This window comes from Herpailurus yagouaroundi, unplaced genomic scaffold (genome assembly GCF_014898765.1).
Source record: "Herpailurus yagouaroundi ecotype Mexico unplaced genomic scaffold, PumYag 162, whole genome shotgun sequence".
Classification (NCBI taxonomy): domain Eukaryota; kingdom Metazoa; phylum Chordata; class Mammalia; order Carnivora; family Felidae; genus Herpailurus; species Herpailurus yagouaroundi.
In genome coordinates this window covers 48857540-48870094 of record NW_024412403.1, presented here as the reverse complement: position 1 = coordinate 48870094, position 12555 = coordinate 48857540, and the positions used below count along the sequence as shown (strand labels likewise).

The 12555-nt window shown below is 38.7% G+C and overlaps 1 protein-coding gene across 4 annotated transcripts in view; it reads right to left on the bottom strand.

Annotated features, from left to right (window-relative positions):
• The window catches only part of LNP1 (leukemia NUP98 fusion partner 1), a 78851-nt gene that overhangs the window by 19958 nt on the left and 46338 nt on the right, over positions 1–12555 (bottom strand). For 3 of the 4 annotated variants that reach the window (XM_040484314.1, XM_040484312.1, XM_040484313.1), the window contains exon 2: positions 10974–11137. The exons of the other annotated variant lie outside the window; for it this stretch is intronic. The gene's annotated coding sequence lies outside the window, so the exon portion shown is untranslated. The remainder of the gene's footprint in view (positions 1–10973; positions 11138–12555) is intronic. 4 annotated transcript variants of the gene reach the window in all.

The following is a 12555-nucleotide window of genomic DNA, read 5'->3' as shown; positions in this document are numbered from 1 at the left end:
ACACACACACACACACACACACACACACACACACACACACACACACACCCAGCACCTGGGAAATGCAGGAAGGAGGACATTAATGATCCCTATTTCTCATAACTACTCTGTTTTTCAGAACTACTCCTGAATGCCAATGTTGCCTTCCCAGGATGCTGTGAGGTCCTGAACTCAAACCAACTACTGAACCCATGATCACACCTGACAGTGCTGACTGTGGGGCAGCTCCTATGTTCCCATGAAGAACACCTCTAGATGTCGTCCACACTCATGAGGCAAATGAACTGATGTCAAAAACAAGCAAAACTGGCTGAAACTGCCTTCTGGAAGTGCTTCTAAAACTAGGGACTCAACTGCATTACTTGGACTGGACAGAGACCCTAGAGCAGAAGGACCCACAGTGGGAAGCCACACTGGGGAGCCCTGTTAACCTCTAATGCCTAACTAACGTATGTCTTCATTGGGTGACCTAACAATTGCAAACTTTTTGTTTCCAAGAGTACTCTCTGGGATTATACATCTTATACATGCACCTTGACTTTCATGAGTCACCTTAGTCCTGGAAGACATGCAGGACAGCTTCAGCTTTACTAGCCTTGTACTGCACTTGAACTGATGACTTAGGTCAAGTAAAAAAAGTTAATTCAAAAACTTTAGGAGAGAGCCACCTGACTTACTAAAATTGAACTTAATTGTTAATTTTTTAAAAGGTTACTTATTGATTTTGAGAGAGAGAGTGCCTGTGGGCCCATGGGTGGGGGAGGGGCAGAGCAAGAAAGGGAGAGAATCCCAAGCAGGCTCCACAATGTCAGCACAAGATCATGTCATGAACCGCGAGATCATGACCTGAGCTGAAATCAAGAGTCAGACGCTTAACTGCCTGAGCCCCTTAGGAGCCCCGACCTTTATTGTTAATGGGACTTGTTTGTTTAATTTTAATTTTTTAAATTTATTTTTAGAGAGAAAGCACGAGCAGAGGATAGGGGCAGAAGAGGAGACAGAGAGAGAGACAGAGAGAGAGAGAGAGAGACAGAGAGAGAGAGAGAGAGAGAGGGAGAGAGAGAAAGAGAGAACCTTAAGCAGGCCCCATGCTCAGCACAGAACCCAACTCAGGTCTCAATCCCATGACCCTGGGATCATGACCTGAGCCTAAATCTTAACCAACTGAGCTACCCAGGCGTCCCAGTGGGATTTGTTTTAATTGGCTAAATCCAGGACTGTGGAGGGCATAAGAGAGTCAGTACAGCAAGTTGCCTTCACCCTGCCGCATGGGGTTCTACTGATGATAATTTTGCTCTAAAAACATCTTGGCCAAATGGGGTAGACTATGTGGAAAAGAGTTAGCATAGTAGCCTGAGACTACATATCCTTAGAAAAGCCTTCCTGCAAGGTTGGCCCTTGACTGGCATCTGGGAACCTGGCTGGTTAACTTTCCCTAGTATTATAAAATTTACCCTAATTAATGAGTAGTCTAAATAGCTTATCCAGACTTTGGTTTATGCTGAACAACTAGTTTTTTTTTTTTTTCTGGAAGTCTGGAATTTCTGTACATGCTAGACAGTGTGTGCCTCATGACCATCATCCAATAAAAGGCCTGGGGTCTGAGTTCCCAGTAAGTTTCTCTGGTAAACAACACTTCTCATTAATGGAAGAATTAAGCATGTTCTATATTCCAAGGGCTCTTGGAAGCTTGAGACAGGTTTCCTCCAGACTTCACTTATGTGTCTTTTTACTTTGATGATTTTTCTTTGCATCATTTTATCAACTGCATGCTGAGCCCTGTGAGTCCTGTGAGTCACTGCACCTAAGGCTGGTCTCCAGGACTCCCCAATACAGGAAGGAAAAGGAACCCTTCACAACTTTGGCCAAAAATTCTCCCAAAGAAATAAGCTATGAAGTTACCCCCCAAATGAAAAAGAATTTGGTCTACATTATATAAAATCAGTCCACTTCCATTTTTTCTCCTACTTTAGCTCATTTACTTAAAGGTATGAGAAAGATGGCTCCCTGATTTGCCTGAACAAAGGTCCTTATAACAAACCCGGAGCAGCAAGGGGACAGCAGCAGCAGTTGTCAGGTCTTGGCAGCTGGCGGAGAACTGCTCTTCCAGTCTGTCTTAGAATCCCTCACACAAGAGGAGGCCATGTCCCAACCTGGGAGCCTGGCCACCAGCTTCCCCTGGCAGATCCCTGGACACCTGCCTTGAGGAGACAGTGCCAGGGGCATTGGACCAAAGGGAGCTGCCCTTTGGCCCCTGCTCTAATGTTCTGCCTTGCCAGGCCCACGGTGTGTACTCAAAAGTGTCAAAGGGGCCAAGACAGCTGAAGTTTTCTAGAAAGTTTAAATGTGTGTTTTCTTATCATTCTTAATGTGAAAGGAATTACCTTCCCTTCGAGGGTAGGAAGCTTGTGGTGTGTGTGTTCTCATAAAGCAGTCAGACATCATGGGTACCCAGGGAATCAGTGAGAATAATCCTTGGGCTATGTGAAAATGAAGCGGCTTTTCGATGCCCCCTCTCACATTCACTGCTTCAGGAGATTACTATCATGAAAAAATGATTTTCTCTTTATTTCATTCTCTCATTTATTTATTTCCCTTTATTTACTGCAATGCCTTCCCTTTATTTATTTCATTCTCTATAGCCCCTATGGTTATAGTAATTTATTTTTTTAGTTCATTTTCTTCCTTGGCAGTTAAAGGGAAGAATTATTCCCCATACTATTTTCAAGCTTTCCTGAGCCAGTCTCATTCGAGAAAGGAGGTGCTATGTATGGGAGAACTGAGCTGCTACATCCTTATATATTTATGTATAGTCAAAATACATCAGCGGTTTTTATACAGTTTCTACTTGCCAGAAAGCAGTGCTTGAATATTTGAAACTGTGTGCTGTTATATTTAGTGTCCTGGTTGTTAGAATGTTCTTTTGCAGGCAACATGTCATAATGTAGTCATCCATTTCCATGATTGTTATCAAGTTACACTGAAGTTTGCAGTGTATCAGGTTACACTGTCGAAGTGATCATCAAAGGCACGACTGCTTGGTGTTTAACCAAGGGTCTGAAAGTATGTATTATTTGAGGGCAGATCATCATTATTTCTTATTCTAAAAAGTTATGTAGCTTATATCATGAAAACTATTTTTAAAATATACTATTGTTGATGTAAAAAATATATGAGGAGGATGGGTGCCTGGGTGGCTCAGTCTATTAAGCCTCCAATTCTCTCATTCTCTCAGGTCATGATCTAACAGTTGGTGAGTTTGAGCCCTACAATGGGCTCCGAGCTGGCAGCACGGAGCCTGCTTGGAGAAGTCTCTCTCTTCCTCTCTTTCTGCCTCCCCATCACTCACAAACACGCGTACTCTCTCTTTCTCAATATAAATAAATTTTAAAAATGTATGTATATGAGGATGGAAAAGGTTTGCCTACAAAAATATTGGTTAGATAAATATCTAGTTACTTTGGCATTAAGCATCATTAAGTTCTGCAGGATTTGGGCTACTGGTGGGTTTCATAATAGTCAAAGTCATTAGATGCTGGAATAGGTTTTTATAAGACAATACATCATCTCTTCCACAGAGAACTTTAAGCATGGCATTCATTCTCATCTGCCAGAGATGGAATCTGTCTAGCTTTGCCTCCAGTAGTATTATTAATTTTATGGCCTCTCAAGGTCTTGTTGATTCCTGAGCAGCTATTATTCTAAAACAGATTGCACATCCTATTTGTTAAAATTTGCCATATGTAAAAGAAAAAAAAACTTTATCAGTTTAGTTCATCAGTGTGTTATACTTCAGAAAAGGCTTCCTCCAAGTCATTAATTACAATTTCACAGAAACTAAGGGTAATGTCTCAGCACTTTCTTTTAATCTGAGTCTACAAGCCTCCCCATAAGAAATGCCTCAGAAAAGAACTGAAGGAATTAGAGAATCTTTTGAGCTCACTTCTAAGAGGGGCAGAATTATGCATGTACAATAATGGTGTAGACCACCAAACATTTAAAGGAAACTGTGACAAAATATGACAGTTAGGAAAAGAAATTGGAAAGTCTGAGTCAATAAATAATGGGTGGTCTTCAGACTATTATAAATAAAAATTTTAATGAAGCTCCAGAACAATATTTTCTGAGGATCAAATGCCATATAATGTTAGTATGAATATAGTCTTTCTGGAAAGAAATATATCAAGATGTATTAAGAAGAATTTTAAAAAATATTTATATTCTTTGATCCAGAAATTTCTCTTCTTAGTATTATAGGTATATAAACAGGTACAACAAAAGATATTTGTTCATCATAACATTATTTAAAATAGCAAAACTATGGAAACATCTTAAACGTATGACAATTGAAGACCATGCTAATAAATTATGATATATTCATATAACAGAATTCTGTGCAATCATAAAAAAGCGAGGGATTTAATGACACAGAAAACTTCTCAAAATATTTGTCAACTTGACTGGGCCATGTTACCCAGATGTTTGGTCAAACATTATCCTGTATATTTTTGTGAGGGTGTTTTTGGATGAGATTTACATTTTTTAAGTGTAAATTGTTATTTATTTATTTATGGCAAATAAAATTTCAAAAAATTTTTGAATATAGTTGACACACAATGGTACGTTAGTTTCAGGTGTACAACATAGTGATTCCACATCTCCATATGTTATATTACGCTCACCACAAGTGTAGCTATGTCTGCTACCATACAACATCATTACAATATCATCGACTATGTTCCCTATGCTGTGCCTTTTATTCCCATGCCTTCTTCACTCCATAACCAGAAGCCTGTATCTCCCATTCCTCTTCATCCATTTGCCCATCCCTCTGGCAACTATCACTTTGGTCTCTTTATTTATAGGTCTAATTCTTTTTTTGTTTGTTTATTCATTTATTTTATTTTGTAGATTCCACATATAATTGAAATCATATGTTAATTGTCTTTGTCAATCTGATTTATTTCACTTAACATAAGACCCCTAGATCCATCCATGTTTGTTGCAAATGGCAAGATCTCTGGATGAGATTTATATTTCAACTGGTGGACTTTGAGTAAAGCAGAGTGCCATCCATACTGCAGGTGAGCCTCATTTAATCAAATAAGCCTAAATAGAAAATAAGGTTGACCTACCCCCAAAACAGGGAATTCTACCAACAGACTGCCTTTGTACTTCAACTGCAATATTGCTTACCCATGAGTCTTTAGCCTGCTGGCCCACTCTGCAAATTTTGGACTTGCCAGCCTCCATATCATGTGAGCCAATTGTTTAAAATAAATCTCTCTCTCAATCCCTCTCTCTCTCTCCATAACACACACACACACACACACACACACACACACACACACACACACCCTATTGGTTTTGTTTCTCTGGAGAACGCTAATATATACAATTCATTAGTATGATCTCAAATATCAACTATGAATCATGGATTTCAGATAATTTTTATTTGTTCTTTATACTTATTTCTATTCTTCAAGTGATTATGCATCACTTTTGTAATCATGAAAAGATGCTATTTAAAAATTTTTTAATGTTTATTTATTTTTGAGAGAGAGAGAGAGAGAGAGAGAGAGAGAGAGAGAGAGCACAAGCAGGGGAGGGGCACAGAGAGAGGGAGACACAGACTCTGAAGCAGGCTCCAGGCTCTGAGCTGTCAGCACAGAGCCTGATGCAGGGCTCTAACTCACGAACTGTGAGATCATGACCTGAGCCAAAGTCAGAGGCTTGACAACTGAGCCACCCAGGTGCCCTGAAAGATGTTATTTTAAAACAACTCATGCATGTCATACTTAATGGGGAAAGACTGAAAGCTTCCCCCCTGAGATAAGGAAAAAGGCAAGAATTCCCACTCTCACCACTTTTATTCAACACAGCGCTAGAAGTTCTATCCAGTTCAATAAGGGAAGAAAAATGGAAGTGGGGTGAGGGAAGGCATACAGATTTTAAAGAAAGAAATTAAATTGTCTCTATTTGTGATAATGATTGTCTCTATATAAAATCCCAAGGGATATACAAAAAACACTCCTAGAACCTAGAAGTGAGTTTCAGCAATGTTACAAGATACAGACTCAATACAAAGAAAAATTAACTGCATTTTCTACATACTGAAAATGAACACACAGAAATAAAATTAAAATTATAATACCATTTACAATTGCTCCAAAGAGAGTGAAATACCTAGATACAAATCTAACAAAACATGTACAGACACTGTATGCTGAAAAGGACAAAAAGCTGATAAAAAGAAATCAAAGAAGATGAAATAAATAGAAAGGCTTACTCATGAATTAGAAGAGTCAACAGAGTAAAGATGTCATTTCTCCCCATACTGACCTCTAGGTTTAAAATAATGCCTATCAAGGTGTTTGTAGACATAGAAAAGCTTACTCTAAAATTTATAGAAATTCAAAGGACATGAAATAGTTAAAAACAGTTCTGAAAATGAAGAATAAAGTAGGAAAATCATGCTATACAATGTGAAGGCTTACTGTATAGCTACAATAATAAAGAATGTTCTATTGATAGAGAAAGACACACATGGACCAATGGAACAGAACAGAGAATCCAGGAACAGATATAAATATATATATATATATATATATATATATATATATATATATATATATTTAAACTAGATTTTGCAAAAGTGCAAAAGCACTTTTGGCAGAGTGGGGGTGGGGAGTAAGGAACAATCTATTCAACAAATGGTGCTGGGACAATTGGACATTCACATTTTAAAAACTGAATCTTCCAGCAGCCATCTGGCAGTGCACACACATGTGTGTTTGCCCTGTTTAAAAAAATAAAAAAAGGAAAAACAAAGTAAAAAATGAATCTCGACCTATGTCTCACACCTTATACAAAAATTAACTCACAATGGATCACAGAATTAAATATAAGTTGTGATGTTACAAAGCTTCTAGGGAACAAAATGGAGACAATATTTGAGATCAAGAACTAGGTAAAGAGGGGTGCCTGGCTGGCTCAGTTGGTGGAACATGTAACTCCTGATCTCAGGGTTGTAGGTTTGGGTGTAGATATTACTTAAAAATAAAATCTTGGGGCACCTGGGTGGATCAGTGGGTTGGGTGTCCAACTCTTGATTTTGGCTAGGGTTGTCATCTCACAGTTTGTGGGATCAAGCCCTACATCAGGCTCTGCACTGACAGTACAGAGTCTACTTGGGATTCTCTCTTCTCTCTCTGCCTCTCTCCTACTCACACACACTCTCTCTCAAAATAAATAAATAAATTTTTAAAAAATCTTTAAAAATAAAATTTTAAAAAATAAAAAATAACAAAGCAAAGAGTTCTTAGATTTGACACTAGACATATAATTCATAAAAGGAAAAACTGATTAGCTAGATCCCATCATATTAAGAACTTTTGCTCTGTAAATCACCCTGTTAAGAAAATGAAAAGAAAGGCTAAAGACTGGGAGAAAATATTTGCAAACAATGTATCCAACAAGGACTAGTTTCTAGAATATATAAATAACTGTCAAAATTCAACATTAAAAGAACAAAAGAGCAAAAGACATGAAAGACACTTCATTGAAAAAGACATATAGATAGCAAATAAGCACAAGGAAAGTTGTCGGCATCATTACCCATCAGGTAAATGCAAATTAAAGACAAAATCAGTTATCACTCTAAACACCTATCAGAATGGATAAAATTTATTAAGACTAGTGTAAACACCAAATGCTGGAGATGCAGCAGAGAAGCTAACTCATTCTTGCCTTGCTGGTAGGACTCAAAAGTGGTACAGTCACTTTGGAAAACAGTTTGCTAGTTCATTTTAAAACTAAAAGTGTGGGGCTCCTGGGTGGCTCAGTTGTTTAAGTGTCTGACTCTTGATTTTGGCTCAGGTCATGATCTTACGGTTTGTGAGATCGAGCCCCAAATTGATATCTGTGCTGACAGTGAGGAGCCTGCTTGGGATTCTCTGTCTCCCTACCTCTGCCCTTCCCCGACTCATGGCATGCACATGCATGCTCTCTCTCATTCTCTCTCTCAAAATAAATCAGTATTGGGTATAATGCACTATTGGGTATTTACCCTTGAGTAATTAAAACCTATGTTCATGCTAAAACCTACACGTGAATGAATATGCAGATTTGATATACACAATTTAGATTGCCCTCAAGAGAATTATGCTGAGTGAAAAGTCTTAAAAGAATTCATACTATATAATTTTATTTATACAACATTCTTGAAATAACACAATCATAGAGATGAAGAACAGATTAGTGATTGCCAAGGGTTAAGGATTGGGAGCAGGGGGTTGTGGCTATAAAAGTTTCGCATGAGAAAAACTTTGTGATGATGGAACAGTTCTGTATTTTGATTGCAATGGTAGTTACATGAAACATGTGTGAAAACTGCACAGAATTTTAACACACACATACAAGTGCATGTATGGCTAATGAAATCTGAATAAATTTTGTAGATTGTATCAATGTCAATTTCCTGGTTTGATATTGTCCTATAGTTATGCAAGTTGTCAATACTGGAAGAAGTGGCATGAAGGGTACATGGGACCTCCATGTGCATTTATTTGCAACTTTCTGCGAATCCATAATTATTTCATAATAAAAGTAAAAAGAAAAATGAGTACTACTAAGAAAAAGAAACTTCTCTAAATGGGTAGCTACAAGATCAAAATGCTGTTGAGCTAGAGGTATTCAGGGATGACAATAATGAAGACAGCATAGGTTTTCAATCTCTCTGAATCCCCACATAAAAAAGCCAGTAGAACAATTGTAGAGGAACATATCCATAGACAACTCTACAGCAAATATTGATGACAAAATGGGCTCCGCCCCCAAGTGGACAGTGTGAGTCAAACCACCAAAAGCTAAGACCTGGGACAGTTGTCCAAGCAGGAGGAAAAAGAAGGAAGCAACAGGGCATCTGCCAGACCTGAGAACAGAAGAACCACAAAATAGCCAATAGTTTGGCAAACATAAGGGACCAGTTTAAGAATAGTGCTAATCTTTCATCCACCAGCATTGCTAAATTATTTTATTATTTCTAGTAAATTATACTTTTGGGGGGGGTTCTATGGAGACAACCAGATTGTTCATAGATAATGAAAAGTTACTTCTTCTTGGGGCGCCTGGGTGGCGCAGTCGGTTAAGCGTCCGACTTCAGCCAGGTCACGATCTCGCGGTCCGTGAGTTCGAGCCCCTCGTCAGGCTCTGGGCTGATGGCTCAGAGCCTGGAGCCTGCTTCCGATTCTGTGTCTCCCTCTCTCTCTGCCCCTCCCCCGTTCATGCTCTGTCTCTCTCTGTCCCAAAAATAAATAAACGTTGAAAAAAAAATTTAAAAAGAAAAGTTACTTCTTCCTTTCCAATCTCCTTTCATTTCTTTTTTTGTCTTATTATTTTGTCTAACACCTTCAGTACTATGTAATAGAACCTGAAATCCCTGACTGATTCTTGACTTAAAAAAGAGAAAAGTACTAACATTTCACTGTTAGGTATGATAATTTATTTAGACTTCCAGATGATCTTTATAAAGCTTCCATAATAAAAATGTTTTTATAATTGTGTCCTGGGCAATTATGGCAAGATAGTAACATTGGTTAAATCTTAGAAGATGGTGGTAGAGTAAAAATAATTGCAACTTTTTTGCTACTTCTCCTATGGAAAGTTGGAGTCTAATTCACCTCCCCATGAATCTGTGCTGGCCCTAGTAACATGTCTGACCCATAAAATGTGGCAGAACAAGGCTTTACAAAGCTATGCAGCTTCTTCCTAGGGCTCTTGGGACATTCTCTCTAGGAACCCTGAGATGGCCCCGACTGCCATGCTGGAAAGGCCACAAGAAGGTGTCCCCCTGAGTAATCTGAAATGCATCCAGTCTTCAAGCCATTTTCACCAAGGTGTCAGGCACTGAGTGAAGCTTTCTGGAGCCCTCCAGATCAGGCCATCTGCCAGGAGTATAAACCATTGACACCAACAGGAGAGTCAATCAAGCCTTGCCCAAACTCCTGAGCAATAAAACTTTAAGATATACTAAATTGGTTGTTCAAAGCCACTAAGTTGCTTTAAGCCACTGCTACTTGGGATAGGTTGTTAAGCAGCAATAGGTAACCAGAACATAGACACAGAAACTATCTTTTATGGTTTTACATTTTTTTCATAAAATAGCAAAATTGAGTCTCCTCCTCATTGCTGGATTTGAAGCTAGTTTCCACTGGCTTGGAAAAACAACAAAAGGTAAAGATAGGGGAAGTATAGCCTAGAGGTCCTCAGGTTCAATGCTAGATCAAGGCTAAGATCAAGTTTGTATAACCAAGGTTCCTAGTCTAATAGGAATGAATTAGAAAATGGTACCCTTTTTTTGGTGGATATTCCACTGCAGGCTGATCACTTAGTGATGGACAGTATCTTCATGCAATTCAGAAAAAGGAGCACCTTTCTCCAGGCAGACACAGCCTGATACCAGACTGAGGAACAAAATGCAGGCTGGACCTTAGCCCCCACTTGATCCAGCCTTCTTGTGTAGGGCACAATTCATGTAACCTATATATAATATCTTTATAAGTATAAGCAAGGCAACATTTCCACATGTGCAAATGACACAAATTCTTGTGGGTGGTGATGAACTAAATTGATGAGGATAGAAAGATCTTAACAAATCTGTGAGTGGGCAGAAAGGTAGCAAATGTGTGCATCAAGTATATACATGCATGATCAGTCACAGCTAAGGAGAGGGAGCTAGGGTTAAGGATAAATGCAGAGGTTCCTTCTGACAGCAAAAAGAGCAGCTACTTGATTAAATCATAAAGTGACATTCCTCCTGAGAACAAAGAAGTACCACCCACTTAACTGATGCTTTGATGGAAGTTGAATAAGGCGGAATCCATCAGGAGAAAAATTAGAGAAAAATTAACAGCATGAGGGCTCAGAGGAAACATGGACTTCTATATATCATAAGTAGGGTATGAAGGACAAACCAGTCAGGTCCCAATGGAAGCAGCTTCAGTGGTGCAGATGGTAACAATGACTACAGCATGCTTGGACTGGAAACCAGTAGACAGGATGATGGTGGATGGTGGGGAAGCAGACTATTTCTGGTGATGGCAGCAGTGACAGCATGAGCTGGTCTCTTAGCTGATACCTGTGGTTGGACAGCAATGGTGGCATTAGATTATTAATTTTGGCAACAGTAATGGAAATGAAGCAGCAGTCAGGGAATTGTTCAACAAACCCTTCACCAACTCTTTATTCAGCACTGACCACGTTTCAGGTATCATGTTGGGTGGATAAAATAAGTATGTTAACAATTATTATGTGCTCAGCCACGTAATAGATGTAGGAGCACAAAATGACCAGAACATTATATCCACCCCTCAAGGACTCAGAATTGAATATGGGTAGCACATGAGAACAAATAATTATGGCAATGTAGGAGTTGTGAGGGGGAAATATATATTGTTGTGCAGGTCCAATGCAGGAAGAGAAAGCATATCCCTTTGCTCTGACATATAGCATTACAGGAGACATTGTGTTATGCACTGCATAAGACAAAAGATGAATCAGATATACCTTCTGATCTAGGATGATTATAGTCTAATAGATGAGGCAGGACAAGTATAATTCTATAAAACAAAGTAAAAAGAGTTCTGTTTTAAGAAAGTTCCAGAGAAGTATTTTGGGAGTTTAAAGAAAGGCTCATATATAGTAGATATACTATATATACTATTAAAATAGACTATTTTAAGTAAATGAAAATTCTATTTATTCTATCCTAAATGTCATTTTTTCCTTTTTTGATACCCTTAAATATCATTTCCTTAAAACAGTATCTATTGAGTGCTGACTATATGCTTTGGCCTGAATGTTCGTGTCTCCCCTGCATATACCAAATTCTTTGGTTGAATTCTTAACCCTAATGTGATGGTATTTGGAGATGGAGCCTTTGGGAGATAATTAGAATTAAATGATATCATGAAGGTGGGTGGGGCCCTGGTCCTATGCAATTCGTGCCTTTCTAGGAAGAGGCACTAAAGAACTTGTGCACATAAGCACTCACTCTCACACGCTCTCTCTCTCTCTCTCTCTCTCTCTCTCTCCCTTAGTTACCACAAAAAAAAAAAAAGAGAGGTCATGTGAGGACATGCCAGGAATAGAGCTTTCACTAGAAACCAAATTGGCCAGAACCTTGATCTTGGACTTCCCCGCTTCCAGAACTGTGAAAAATAAATTTCTGCTGTCCAAGCCACCCAGTCTATGGTATTTGGTTATAGCAGCCCTAGGAGACTAATACAGATTTTGGCACAGTGAGTGAGGCACTATTCCCCCAAAACTCATGTCCTCACAGGTAAAATACATTCATTTCATCTCAATAGCCCCCAACTACTCATTCCAGCATATGCTCTAAAAGCTAAAGTCCAAAGTCTTGTTTCAACATCATACAAATCAAACATGGATGACAGAAAAAAACTGAGTGAGACTTATGATTTATCCTGAGGCAAAATTCCTGTCCAGCTGTGAACCTGTGAAACCACACATGTTATTTCCTTCTGAAATACAATG